The sequence below is a fragment of the Nyctibius grandis genome, chromosome 12 (genome assembly GCF_013368605.1).
Source record: "Nyctibius grandis isolate bNycGra1 chromosome 12, bNycGra1.pri, whole genome shotgun sequence".
Taxonomy (NCBI): domain Eukaryota; kingdom Metazoa; phylum Chordata; class Aves; order Nyctibiiformes; family Nyctibiidae; genus Nyctibius; species Nyctibius grandis.
In genome coordinates, this window is record NC_090669.1 from 19,078,088 (window position 1) to 19,091,461 (window position 13,374).

The 13,374-nt window shown below is 35.5% G+C and overlaps 1 protein-coding gene across 2 annotated transcripts in view; it reads left to right on the plus strand.

The window, feature by feature from the left end:
- Positions 1-13,374, plus strand: part of CDH13 (cadherin 13) — a 484,188-nt gene that overhangs the window by 296,741 nt on the left and 174,073 nt on the right. The gene's annotated exons all lie outside the window — the stretch shown is intronic.

Genomic DNA, 13,374 nt, shown 5'->3' on the forward strand with positions numbered 1-13,374 from the left:
TGTGTTAAACTGCAAAATATGGAAGATGTATTTTTTAACTTTTGTTTAATTTATTTCTTAAAGGGTACAAATTTGGGCTGTTTTTTAAATATGCATAAGGAATTTTGTCAAGTGAGCATCTTGGATATATTAAGTGGCTTTGAAAGTCTCAGCTTTGATGCAAATTGTAACCTTGTCAATAATATCTGTGACATGGTAAGACTTTTATTGCCTATAAGCTGCCAAGCAATGCGTATTTCTATGTGTTGGTAGATTACACTATTTGAAATGAATTCTTCCTTATGTATACACACATGCAGTTTCTTTTGTTGCAAATCACCACTGGAAATGGGTCCCATGAAAGCTGGTCTGAGATACTGGTCCCTAATTTTTCTGAAGTATACTGAGTACCTATAGCTTTATATTTTTACTTTTAAGCATATCACTTTAAGCTTTTCAGACCTATCTGGGAGACCACTGGCAGACGATACAGAAGTTGTTACTCCTACTTTTGACTTTTTGAGCTAATTTTCAAGAACATAAATTCTTGCTTGCTAATTAATTTTTTTGCATGGTTGGAAATGACTGCCGCAGTTGGCAACTGCAAGTTGCTATGGAGATATTTTCTGTAGGCTTTTAAAAGGTAAATGATGTTTAGATGTACTCATCATGTACCTGGAGTGTGTATATATATTTACATCTTAATTCACGAATTCCCACTGTGTGGTTGAGATTTAGTATTTATTATAGTTAAAAACATAGTATTCTAGTCCAAATTTTGAAGGTTCTTTTCAGATTTGGACAAATAACTCTTCATTACCTGCATCAGTGTTTAAAATTGTTATGAAGCATGAAAGTTACCTCTTTATAGGTCACACAAATTCATTTGCTATTTGGGATGTTAACAGAGATGGTTCACAAAAAGAGCATCAGCTGTGTGTAGGTTTAACAGAAAGCAGGTACGGAAATTTGGCCCCCCTAGAGTTTGGTGTATATTTTCTGTTAATGACAAAATATTGGCTACTTTATACATACATTATATAGTGATGTTTTGTATATTTGAGAACAAGCACTTGCTGGTGTAGATTGAAAAAGCACTTAGGGAGGAGTTTGTAGGTGAAGTCAAGCTGTGATGTGTAATTTGGAACAAATAACTGTAAAGGATGGTTTATTCTGTATAAAGTGATGGATAATGAAGGACGAAGGACCTCTGGAGGTTGTCGGGTCCAGCCCCTCTCTCAAAGCAGGGCCAGCTTTATAGTTAGATCATTGCAAAGACTGACATGGAAACAGGTTAAACCAGATTCCCTGAATAGTATCTAAAAGATAGACCATCTAAAAGATGGTTTTAGAGAGAATACAGCTTATTTAGATGGCCACACAAATGCCAGAAAGATCTTTACTATTATTATTCAAATTCTGAATGTTTGATTTGACCATATTCATTGGCTCCTTTGCTCATAAAAGTTAATGTTAACAGTTTGCTCCAGTTAATAGAGTTGAGAGGCAGATGTTTTTCATTGATGAAATCTGTCCTTCTGCCACAGGTCAGCAAAGAGCCTATGCACTATTTAAACTCCTGGAGCACTTTCCTTTTAAAAGATTAAATGAGTTCTGGAGTTTCTACTCTGCAGTGCGATGAAGCAACCATAACCACCTCCCTCATGTTTTAAGATGACTGTTATTCAGATGTTATTCATTACTTCCTATGTAGTCATCCTGGACATTCAGTGTGCTGTTGGGAAACACAAATATTACCAAAATTTATGATATAATAGAGAGCTGCAAGTTAATCCATATTTTTCTTATAAGTTTAGTTCTATAAGCAAGAGAATACATCGGAATAAAAAGTTGCAGGAAAAAGCTTAAAAATTTGCCCAAGAGGCTACAGAATTAAATTGATTTTAATACTTTTGTTTATTAATAAATTTTAATCTCCTGGTTTTGAGGTCAAACTCTGGATATGCAAAGCTAAGCAATAAGTGACAACTGCCTGATGATTTCACATACTAGGCAAATCATAAAGTTAACAGTGTGTAATGCTCAGTCATGAAATTTCTTGGGTATATTCTTTCTGTTCATTAGGAAAATACAAGCAAACCAGTGTGAAACTTTTTAGATGCTGCAGTTTCTCTTGGTGCTTGAGAGTTCACCCATCATGTGCAACTGTTTGGCAGGATGGTCAGCTGTGTCTGAAGCAAGGTTTCTCACAGGTACAGAACAGCTGCCTCAGGACCATGCTAGGAATGGAAAATACCAGTAAGATGATGGGAGCTAATAAGATTAACACTAAAAGCTCGGGTTTTTTTTGACCCCCATGCACATATACTGATCTCTTTTGAAAATTATGTATTTCAAAGCTGAAAGTCATCAGTGTGTTATATTGGCTTCAAATACAGTTTTCTGTTATGAATAACTTTATGAACCCAACAGTGAAAAAGAAATACTTAACACTGCAGTGCTCAGTATAGCTGGGAGGGGGGTAAGTTTCATTGTTTCTCTGCTATCAGTCATGTTACCCTATGGACAGAAGTCATAAACCCTTGAGATTTGTAAACTAAAATGCATTTGGGAGAGCTCTAATGAAGAATAGTCCCAAATCTTTTAACAATTAAAATAAAGATATCCACAAAAGAGATCATTGAGGGATACTGAAGTAGTTCTAGAAGAATGTTTTGAGTTTGAAAAAGTTCATGTTATATTTCATTTTATTAATATATATTATTAACCTCTCCAGGAATCTCCATAGTGTCATGCGATAAGTAACTAGCTGCAATATTAGAAGTAATGAAATGCATAGCATTCAGAATTCTTTAGTCCTGAAATGCTATAGGCTACATGAATGTTTACATTACGTAAATTGTTTGTTAAATGCTGAATAACATTGAACTGATTATTGTCTTTATAACTTTAATATATAGAGCATGTGGAATTTTGCAATAATACAGGGAGTTCATAATTCCCTTTAATTATTGGAGAAAGATGTAATGCTTTGTGTGTGACAGTATATAAGTTACTAATGCTTTTTACTTTTTTAAAATAGTCGTCAAAACCCAAAGGATCATGTTGGCACACATTATTGTTATAATAGAAGCAATACTGAGGTATAAAGGCTGCTCAGAGAAGTTTGGGGTTTATTTTTCTTTGAAAATTTCTTTCACTCCAAGGTGAAATACTGCTTCTGATGAATACGTTGGGAGCTTTGCTGTCAAACTCAATACTATGAAGTTCAAAATTAAAAATGTTTAAAAAATTGCAACAAACTTCCAAGTACAGTCAATATCTACAAAAAAAACCCAAGAATTTAAAATGTGGAAGATCCTGTGTCATGCATCAACATACCTCTGCAACCGTCCTCCAAATAAGGCAGAAAAATAGATATAGCTGTAAAGTGGGAGGATTTATCTAATGAAGATGTGTGTTATAGCTTGGTCTTCTACTTCCCTCTAGAGTCAGTGGGAAGAAGTAGATGTCTCTAAAGGGTGATTAATCCTCTAGCAAGGTCCATGAAAACTCTTAACAATGTCTAGTCATCAATAAACTAAATGTCACCTTAGATAATTAAATGTCTTTAAGCTGGATGTCACCGGGCTAAAAGAAGGCAACTCCTTAGGTCAAATCAATGTTTGTCACGAAATTGATTTTCACTGTATGGATGTCTGCCATATGTATATGTTTAGTAAGGGTAAGCATTCAGTGGTTATGCGAACTTTTAAATAATGTGCTACTACATCATAGATACCTAATTCTAATAATAATCATGTTGTGTTACACAAAAGTAAAGTGAAACAACGAAATGGAAAGTAAAAGTTCAAATTCTGTCTGTTTATTCTCGGTTCATCTTTGGTTTGCTCATTTATTTCCTTGTTTCGCTGTTATTAGTGGAAGCTGTGATCAATCATGATGCACTACCTGCGTACACAGCAGGCAGGATCTCAAATTTGTAGTTTTGGCACACTGAAACTTTGCACGTTTTTTTATCAAATTTGATGACTCATTTTAACTTAAAACTGGAAAAAAAAAAAGAGAAACAAATATTTTCCTTCCTATTTTGAATGACAGGTTTGGGGTTTGAACATTAAATTTATAATTTTTTTTTTAATTTAAAAGGGAGTGTTGGTTCAACTATGAGAAATATTTCTATTCAGCAAATTTCTCTTAATTCTTTCATTTTGTTAAGATAATTGATCTATAATTTTGGCTATTACTTTTTTGTTGAAAAACTACTTTTGTTGAAAAAACATTCTGCAGTCACATGCACTTAACAGTCTAAGTATTACTCTAAGCAGCTTAGATTTGGTTTTGACTTGATCTTTTTTCATTTACTGTAAGCTTGTGTGTGCTTTCAGTTTAAGTTGGTTTTTAACAGGTATTCTTCTTGTACTTTAAATACAAAACTATGGCAACATTCATACCACCAAAAAAATCACCCAATTCTGCAATGGAAAGCTAAAAGTCATGATGAAGTTGTTCTTTTTGTACAAATACTTTATATAAGTATCCCAATATGTCAAATGCAGTACAACTAAATTGGTGAGTACACTCTATTTTTGACACAGTTTTTGACTTTATACCCACCTGTTATGCAGGGCAAAGGAAGGTGAAAGAAAATTAAAAGAAATGGTAAATAGTAAGAAAACAAGCAGAATATATAACAGCATAGATATTCAGTTTCCAGATGAGCAAGTAGCTTCTATTTTTCCGATGCTGGTGTTGTAACCTTCAATGTGTATGTCTCTAGTAGAAATATTGCAGAATTACTAACATTTTTGGAGAACAGAATTTGAGTTTCTTCCTGTAAGATAATCATCTCTATTACTTCTGTTTTATATGCCGTGAAATGAGAAAGGTTAGAGTCTGTTCAGTTTCTTTTTCATATATTAATTAATCTCACAAAGTCTTTCTGAATTAGGTGTTGGAGGTTTTTATTATCACAGTTCAAGTGAACAGCTAGAAAATGCCAGAATGAAGGTTGGTTGTTCAGCATTAGCTGTCTTCATGCTGTGTACACATTACTTCCTTTCCTTTGCTGTTTACATGATTGCAAATTGTGTCCTGTAGGATGCATCTCATTTACTGCTAAAGACAGGTGATGTGAACGGAAGGAGGATGTACAGTGAATAAGACCAGTGATTGAGAGTAGATTTCAAAAAAAAAAAAACCAAACCGAAAACATGGTAAGCTACTGCTTAGCATTAAGGGCTATAGCCCTACTAAAGCCAGCGACACATGCTATTCATTTGCTTTAAGTTAAGCACGTAGTTCTTGCTTTTTACATACTTTTTTCTATGTTATTTGCCACAGAAGAGTTAATAGCAGACTAGAAATATAACTTAGATACTAACTCAAGTTGTTTATCTACAATACCTTTTTATAAATAACAATTCTCTAGAGGTGGCACAATAAAAATACTCAATAAGAACTGAGTGGATAATGTAATTAATTTATATTGAGTAACAGACTTCACCTTATATACTTAGTTATTTGGGAGTTCTATGGACAGCAAGGCAAACCATTCTATAAAATTAGCTGTCCCAATTTCTTCCAACAGGAAAGCTCAAGTAACTGTTAACATGTTACCTGTTCATTCACTCATTTTCACCCAGAACTGTAACCCAGCAGAATATTGAAAGCAATGCAGTATAACAGCTTCTTAACTCACAATGTAATTTGTAGGTCCAAGACTCAACAGTTTCCATTTTGTACAACTCTAAAGAGATAAGCAATGACCTAAAGTTGAGGTGGGGAGTGGAGGGGGCTGAAGAAGGAGCCAGAGCATGGATTTGATGGATATTTAGGAAAGATTCAGACATGCGGTAGAAATTAAAAAGCAGACAGAGATAAAGTGGCAAGGGTTTGCATATGCTGCATGCTGGTGTGCTATCTTAGAATAAAGATAATTTTGGTTTGGTATTGATGGTTAGCTAGCTTAAATACAGAAGTTCTTTGGTAAGTGTCATTGCCAGTGTGACAAAATTTTAACTGGTAATCTGAGATTGGCACAGTTTCTGGATCTGCCTTTTCTTAAAAAATTATGTTGCTAATGCTGTCCTTTACACTCATATAAAATACAAACTAAGATTCTTAAAGTTCTCCACCTTAACAGTTGTGACTGAATCAGCTCTGCATGTCCTCTTAAATTTGAATTCTCAAGGCTCTTCTCTTTCAGATGCTACAGAAGTCTAGGTCTGGAATAGAGGAGGGTAGCTGTGGTTGGATAGGCTATTAAAAGAAAAAAAAAATAGAGAAGTTATAGGGGATGGAAGAAATATCTGATCTTGTGGACAAGAGACACAAGATAGAAGAAGGTTTTGCCAGGGCAGTCTCTATTCAGCACAGCTACAGCAGAGTCCTCTGGTGACACTTGGACAGGGAAGTTCATTTTCAGGGGGATAAGATGAAAGAGCTCTCTGAAAGGGTGGTCTCATCTGGGTTATCCAGATAGAAGGACTATCAGGTCCAAGAGGCTTAAAAAGAAACAGCTTTTCTTTCTTATAACTTTCCAGCTTTACTAGTTTTGGAGGTAGTCTTTAATGTTAATCCAGCACTGAATAATGGGAAATGGAATGAAAGGAAACTTAAAGCATATTTCTTCCTTGAAGAGCCCTCACTATGAGTTTTTCTGTGTGAGGTTACAATTTGTGTCCCAAAATGGAATTTTAAACATAGTTTTGCAATGCTTGTAGGACTTGATATCTAATTCTGATTGTTTTTCTAAGTGCATTTATTACTGTGCTAGCAAAAGTTGGTAGGTGAAAACTACGTAGTCTAACTAGCATAGGTTATTCTTTTTGCCCTCGCTGTTCAAGAGAAAGTGTACTTGTAGGAGTTGTCCTTGTTGTGTTCTGTGTTGTCCCAGGTGTTGTCACAACTGTTGCTCTGTCCTACCCAGGCAGCAGCTGAGCAGTCTTTCCAACTTGGTTGCACACTGAGCTGTGACAGTTTGTGCCGATTGGGAAGGTGGATCTTTATGCAGTTCTCAATGATGAGATTGCTCAACTTTGAGTTAGTGAATTTAACAGCAGACAATAATAACTCTTCCTAGAAGTCCATTATATGATGATATTTTTCTTTGTTGATACTGCTGTAATTTTTTATCAGTCACAATCAAGAGCCATGGAGTAAAAGTAAATCTAAACACACAAATTGTTTTCACTAATGTGTATGTCAAACGCAAAAGTGATGATGATTGCTAAGTAGCTATCAGCTGTCAAACTCATGTTCCTTCTCATGAAGGAAAAAGCATTATGGTTTATTGGTTGTTTTTTTTGTTTCAAAAGAGTGTGGGTAAGGACAGAGTCATTTACCAGTCCTGCTAACCTCAGTTCATTCTGATGACATGATTAGTGCCAATTTTTACCATTGACTAATTTGAGTATCAAGTAAAAGAAAAAAGGCAACTCTATGTCTCCATACAGTAGCATACCACACTAATCATCTTATGAGTATTTAAGTTTCTCAGAAATAATTGCAAATATGTTTACATTTTGCATAAAAAGAAATGGCCAATCTAATCTTGAAATCCAGAAGTCCCAGAATAAATCTGTTTCACAGCCTGTCTCCATTGTTAATCTTCCCTGCAGACAGCTTGACAAAACAAGTCAGCAAATGTATCTCTGTAGCTGTTTCAACCTAAAGTTAAAATGCGTAATAGAATGAATATTTTAATTTAATTATATTTTATACCACGGAAATAATATTGCAGGTATCTATTAAAAAAGAAACCTGGTCCTTCATTTAGCCATAAACTCTGTCTATTATGAATACTGGAACATAAGCGTAATCTAATATATTTCCTCAGCTGCCTCCCTAAACATTAAAGTGACATAAAATGCCCAATGATCTGGAACTCCTTTTCCTCGAGATCTCTGTTAACAAGACTTTCAGCTGTGGCATTGGATAAGAGGAGTTATTGGGAGCTCTATTTTCTGGAGTGGAATTACCAAATGATTGATTATAATTGACTTTTTCTCGTTTCTTGGTTTTAATATGTTAGCTTATCCTGGAATTCTTTTTAAAATCAAAATACTGGGGGTCCAAGTTCTTTCACTGTAGCATGAACAAAGCTCTTGTTAAAGGCTGAATTCAAAGCTGATGCCACTAAATATCAGAGGGGATTGATTTGGTCCATTAATATAAATAAGAGTGCCAAGTACTGAGAAAACCAAATTCAGGGTTCTGCTTAGGACTTCTTAAGTGAGATTTTTTTTTTTTTTTCCTAGCTTAACCGTTGACTTGAACAGAAGCTGGATTGAGTTAACAAACCAGTTTGATGTTGGTTTTGAATAAATGTGTACTTTGAAAAACTACATTGCAGCAGCCAATCTGTAAAGCATTGGGAGTTTTGAAGAAATCTTTCATTTAATTGAATTTTTAGGAGATAGGAGAAAAATTGCTTTATCACACCCTGTGTCCTCTTTTTTACAACACTTTTACAGAAATAGTACCTTTTGTAATCACAAAGACTCAATACATGAACTTGAGGACTTCTACAAAGGGAATTTTTTCTCATTGGTTTCTCATTGCTTTGATGTGCTAATTTCTGTTAAGAATAGTTTAGGAATAATTAAAGCATCTTGTGAAATAGACCTCTAGAGAGGCTGGGAGACACCTACTAATGGTATTCAAGAACTACTGAAGGTGACATCATTCCAGTATATTAAATATACTGAAAAGCCCTAGTATTAAAACTTTATATGTTTTTAATGCCTCATGTAAACTATATGTGAGAAATGAAAAAGAATTGCAAAAAAGAGGGACATCTACACATTCACGTTTATGGGATTCCCCTATACAAGCATACCCTTTTAATTCCTGTGTCTCATTAAGCCTTTTTTCTTGATGGTAGCTAGTAAACTGCAGACAACTAAAGCTTTCTATAAGCTTTTTAGCTGTTTTTTTTTTTTTTTTACATATTTAAATCTAGCACGTATGCCGTTTTTATTTTCTGCAGAGGATCTTGGATGCCAAATGCATTTATTAATCTAAGATAGACTTTGAGTTGTTAAGATGTCTCATAAAGTAGAAGAAATGCTTTACCTTCTGGACTGCTGACATAGCCCTATACATTGCCAGTGGAGTTCGGTAGGTTGCTCCCATGATGGTGCATGATTTCCATGCTCATAGGAATTGACCCAGCCTTGCTGGGTTATTTTGGTTTTGGGTTTTCCCCCCATCTTGGAAAGGATGTGTTCAAGAGGAAATGCTAGCCTTTTTCCAGTATTCATGCGACATTTTCATCTTAGTCAAAAAGCTTAAAAAGTTAATTATTTTTCTTGTTTTTAATTTCTTAACTTTTTAGGGTTATGTTCCAACTGTATAAGTGACAAAGGAAATCTCTTGCTAAATGTATACAACAGATCCCCTACTTCACTTGCAAATGACCATTCTTTTTTTTTTTGAAAAAAGCGTCTCACAGCTTGTAGCTAATAGAAGCCCAAAAAGATAATGAGCTCTGTATTGGAGAACAAATGTATACTACTTCTTTTATCATAAGGAATAGATTTACAAGAGAAAAAAATTTGCAGTAACCCTTGAAAATTCACAGCTTTTCTGTCATTCCTTGCTGTCTGATATTACATGAAAAAGGGCACTGTGGTAACTGAGAATCAGAAAGCAATTAAATAAAAGTTAAATAAAAAGATTCATATCAAGTTAAACGTATAACAAAGACAAGTATATGTTGGAGAGTATGAAAAAAATGGAAAAAGGACTAAGAGGGGAAACTATTAAATGACAGAAAATACTGGCTGGCAGCTCCCTGCAAACACATTAATTGGGGAGTAATTCAAATGATTAGGCGGTTGCCAAATGCTAAAGTAGGGAACTTCCAGAAAATTTATTAAGTTTTTTTTTCCAAAGCAGTATCACTCTATGGCTACAATGTCACAAGTGCCTGGAAACCGCAGGATCACATTATGTTCATCAGAGCTAGTAGAGTGCTCCAAGCCAGTGTTTCGAGTCCACATTGTCTCCAACAGCAGGCCAGATTCATTATTTTCCCATTTTTGATAGAAACAAGAGAGACAACTATGGTCCATTCCTTGTTTGCAATGGTCTCTCAGCTCAGAGCAGCAGGTATCACAAGCCCTCTTTCCCCCACCACCATCAGCAGACCAACCCTCGTGTGCCTTCCACTTATATTCCTCCAGCACAAGAACAGTCTGTATTTTTCTGCAAACTACAGCTGTAATACCCTGATTGCCAAGTTATAATATGAGTTACCATTTATGACAGGGAAGTAAGTGCATAGATGTTGTTTGAAGGCAACGTAGCTCCTAAAATATTTTATCCTTATTTCTGATCCTATAGAAATGTTCTTTGTTTAGTGTTAGTAGCAGGTATAAACAGTGAATCATTGTGCAGCTCTCTGTCACAGCGTCATACTGTACTTTCCTTCCAAGTCATTGTAAATCAAGATACAACCACAGCCACTAGGTCCAGCACTCTAATGTGCCATTTTGGTGCTAAATTAGCAGTTATCTGAAGGACAGAGAAATTCAGAAGCAGTGGGGTGTAATTATTTCTTAATTAATATTTTGGCATGAAATTGTAGGTTGGACTTGGAACTACAGTAGGAAAATAAAGATAAATCACAAAATTATCTAGCTCATGAGAAACACCTTTAATAACAAGTAATGTCAGAGCTTTTTACAGCTTTTCAGATTTAAGGATATTGTTTCAGGATGTATGTTTATTTGGAAAGCTGTGTTTCATCCATAGTGCTCAAATCATTTTGGAGCATGTTTTATTTTTAATAGTACAACGATAATTTTCCACTGTCTGCTTAGGATGCATGATTTGAGATGCTGAAATTACTGCTAAACTATTCCAGTTTTACTAACAGCGTTCTTTCCAAGTCATGCATTTAATGTACCTTAAATTAGTGTTGTCAAATAATAAAAATTATTTTAATAGATCTTTCTCTGCATTCTGTGTTAGTTTAGCAAGAGAAAAAACATATCCACTATAACACTGATGTTTCAGCTCCCATTTGAAGTCAACTGGTTAAATCCAGTACCTGTGGCTTTCGGTGGTCCTTTCTGTGATCTAAGCTATGTTGTGCCCCAGATTTCATTAGCCTGTTGATCATGAGATAGCTGTAATTGACTTAGTAAATGTTTTGCACAATATTAGTGTTTCTTGAAGCAGCAACCTTGTCTAAACAACTTATGTTTTCTTTGGGGAATTGGTTGCACAGTATAATCACTGGAAAGACATCTCAAAGAGATGGCAAACTTGTATTTTAATCAAGCTCACAACAGCTTGCTGTGAGCAAACTAGTTAAAACTTTGCTGAAATCTTTGTAGCACCTGTGGTGTTGAAACTTGCCAGGCTTCACTATACATGCTTATGGGCTCTGGCTTTCTGATTATGAATCGCTTTCAGATTTCGTCAGGGAGAGTTGTCACTTTCTAAACCATTTTTAGTTATAATATTCAGAACTTGATGCTAATGATGCTCTAAAAACCAAGTAAAGCAGTATGAATTGAGTACAGTAATAAAATATGGACAATATACAAATGTCTGTACTGTTTTCTGGGCTGCATCTCTTAGTGATTTTAGGGAAGCTTATGCCTTTATCTTGTTTGGGTAAGATTACTGGGCCAGGGATGTGAACCCCTCACATACAATAGGAGCTATTTTACTATGTGAGCTTAGTGCAAACCCTTTGTGCAGTGTGCTTCCAGTAGAGGTACAACTCACCACCTGAAGTAGAACTGTTAAGAACAAATCCACATTTAACTCATGTTACAAGAAGTAGTTGCAGACACCAGTTAGTGACAGTGTCCTTCTCCAGTTATTAAGAATGGAAGTGAAAAACTTTCAGCAATTACAGTGGATGACTGAGGAAAGGTAAGTTTTTTTGGAGTTGAAGATACATCTAATATATATGATTATATAATACATAATGTATTCAAAGATAAATTTTAAGTGCAGAGTGGCTGTTTATATAAAAAGGAGTCATTGCTTTTTTGTCTCCCCTGTGTTAAGATTGTTAGCTTCTGGTGCTTTTTTTTTTCACCCAGAATACCATTTGCCAAACAGTTTGAATATCGCTGTTGTTATTTGAATAGAGATCAAGTGTAGTTTCATTTCTTTACTTCAGTATTCCTGCAGAACGCAGTGCTGACTGGTTTTTGTAAAGGTTTTGCAACCTGACTAATGTGGTGCTTTCTTTCTGCATATACTAGAGGTTTGTTTGGCTTTTGGCATATCACTTTCATGACTCACTGTACAGATGTTATTTTGGTTTTGGCACAGTCCTTGGTACCTTTCTAAGTAATTGTGCTATATCAAAACAATAAGAGAGACACAGCTGAAGGACACTGCAGGGGCAGGAAGAGATCTTTTTATTCAGTTGTGAAGATCTAGCTATGGGCCACACCTTCATTAAGACACAGGTTCCTTAATAATTGCTCCTGTGGTTATGTATATGCAGATCTCATTAAGGACCAGCCTGATTTCTGGGTTTAAATTTTGCTCACAATTTCAGGGGTTTTGTCCTTAGGTTTTGGGGAGGGGAGTGTCTTTTCTTTTTCCTGCTCTTTGTTTTTGTTTGTTTTTTTTCTTAGTTGACACTAAACCTCAAGCTGCCAGATTGCTAATGGAATTTAGTGTCAGTTTCTCTCAGGATTTGTAAACAGACAAAGTTCACCAATATCTAAATTATCAGCAAAGTCTACAGCCTTGTCCTGCTGTTGAATGACATCTTTTCATTGCTTTTGCTACTGAGGAGGCTTTATAGTCTCAAATCCCAACAATTTATCTTCCTGCAATTTTCTCATTTTCCCCAGAAGGCTCAGATCCTTCAAGATGCTGAAGTGCATCCATTTTACTCTGTGGAAGGAAAGGAGCTCAGCTTTTTGCTGAGGTTGCCTTGCACCTCACAAGATTGACTTCCTTGTTAAGTGAGAGAGAAATAGAGGTGATCTAGCGAGTGATTAGAGGGAATCAGAGTGGTTAGTCTAGGCATGGGGATCAATTTAAGTGAGGGCAGGTGGTGTGAAGGTCAGGCTTACTTGGCGTTGTGGATGGTGGAAACCTGACTCAGAACAGAACTATTAGAACACTAATGTCCCTGAATAAAAAATTAGTTACTGTTTGCTCTTGAGGACCACTCATTTCATCCTCAAAAAGGTTTTAGTGCAGCAGATGAACTACACTACAAAAGGAATTCTGGCTCTCCTTGACTTTGACAGGAGTGTGGGTTATTATGTTAGAATGTATGTTGAACTTTTCCATTACTATAATTTGATTAGATTAATTTGGTCATTACTAAGCTGGGATGTAGCTACTGTGCAAAACTAGGGACCTGGATCTCAGACAAAGGGTTCATATCCAGATCTTCCTCTGGCATTTCAAGAGGACTGTTATGATTATGTTGATTGTAGG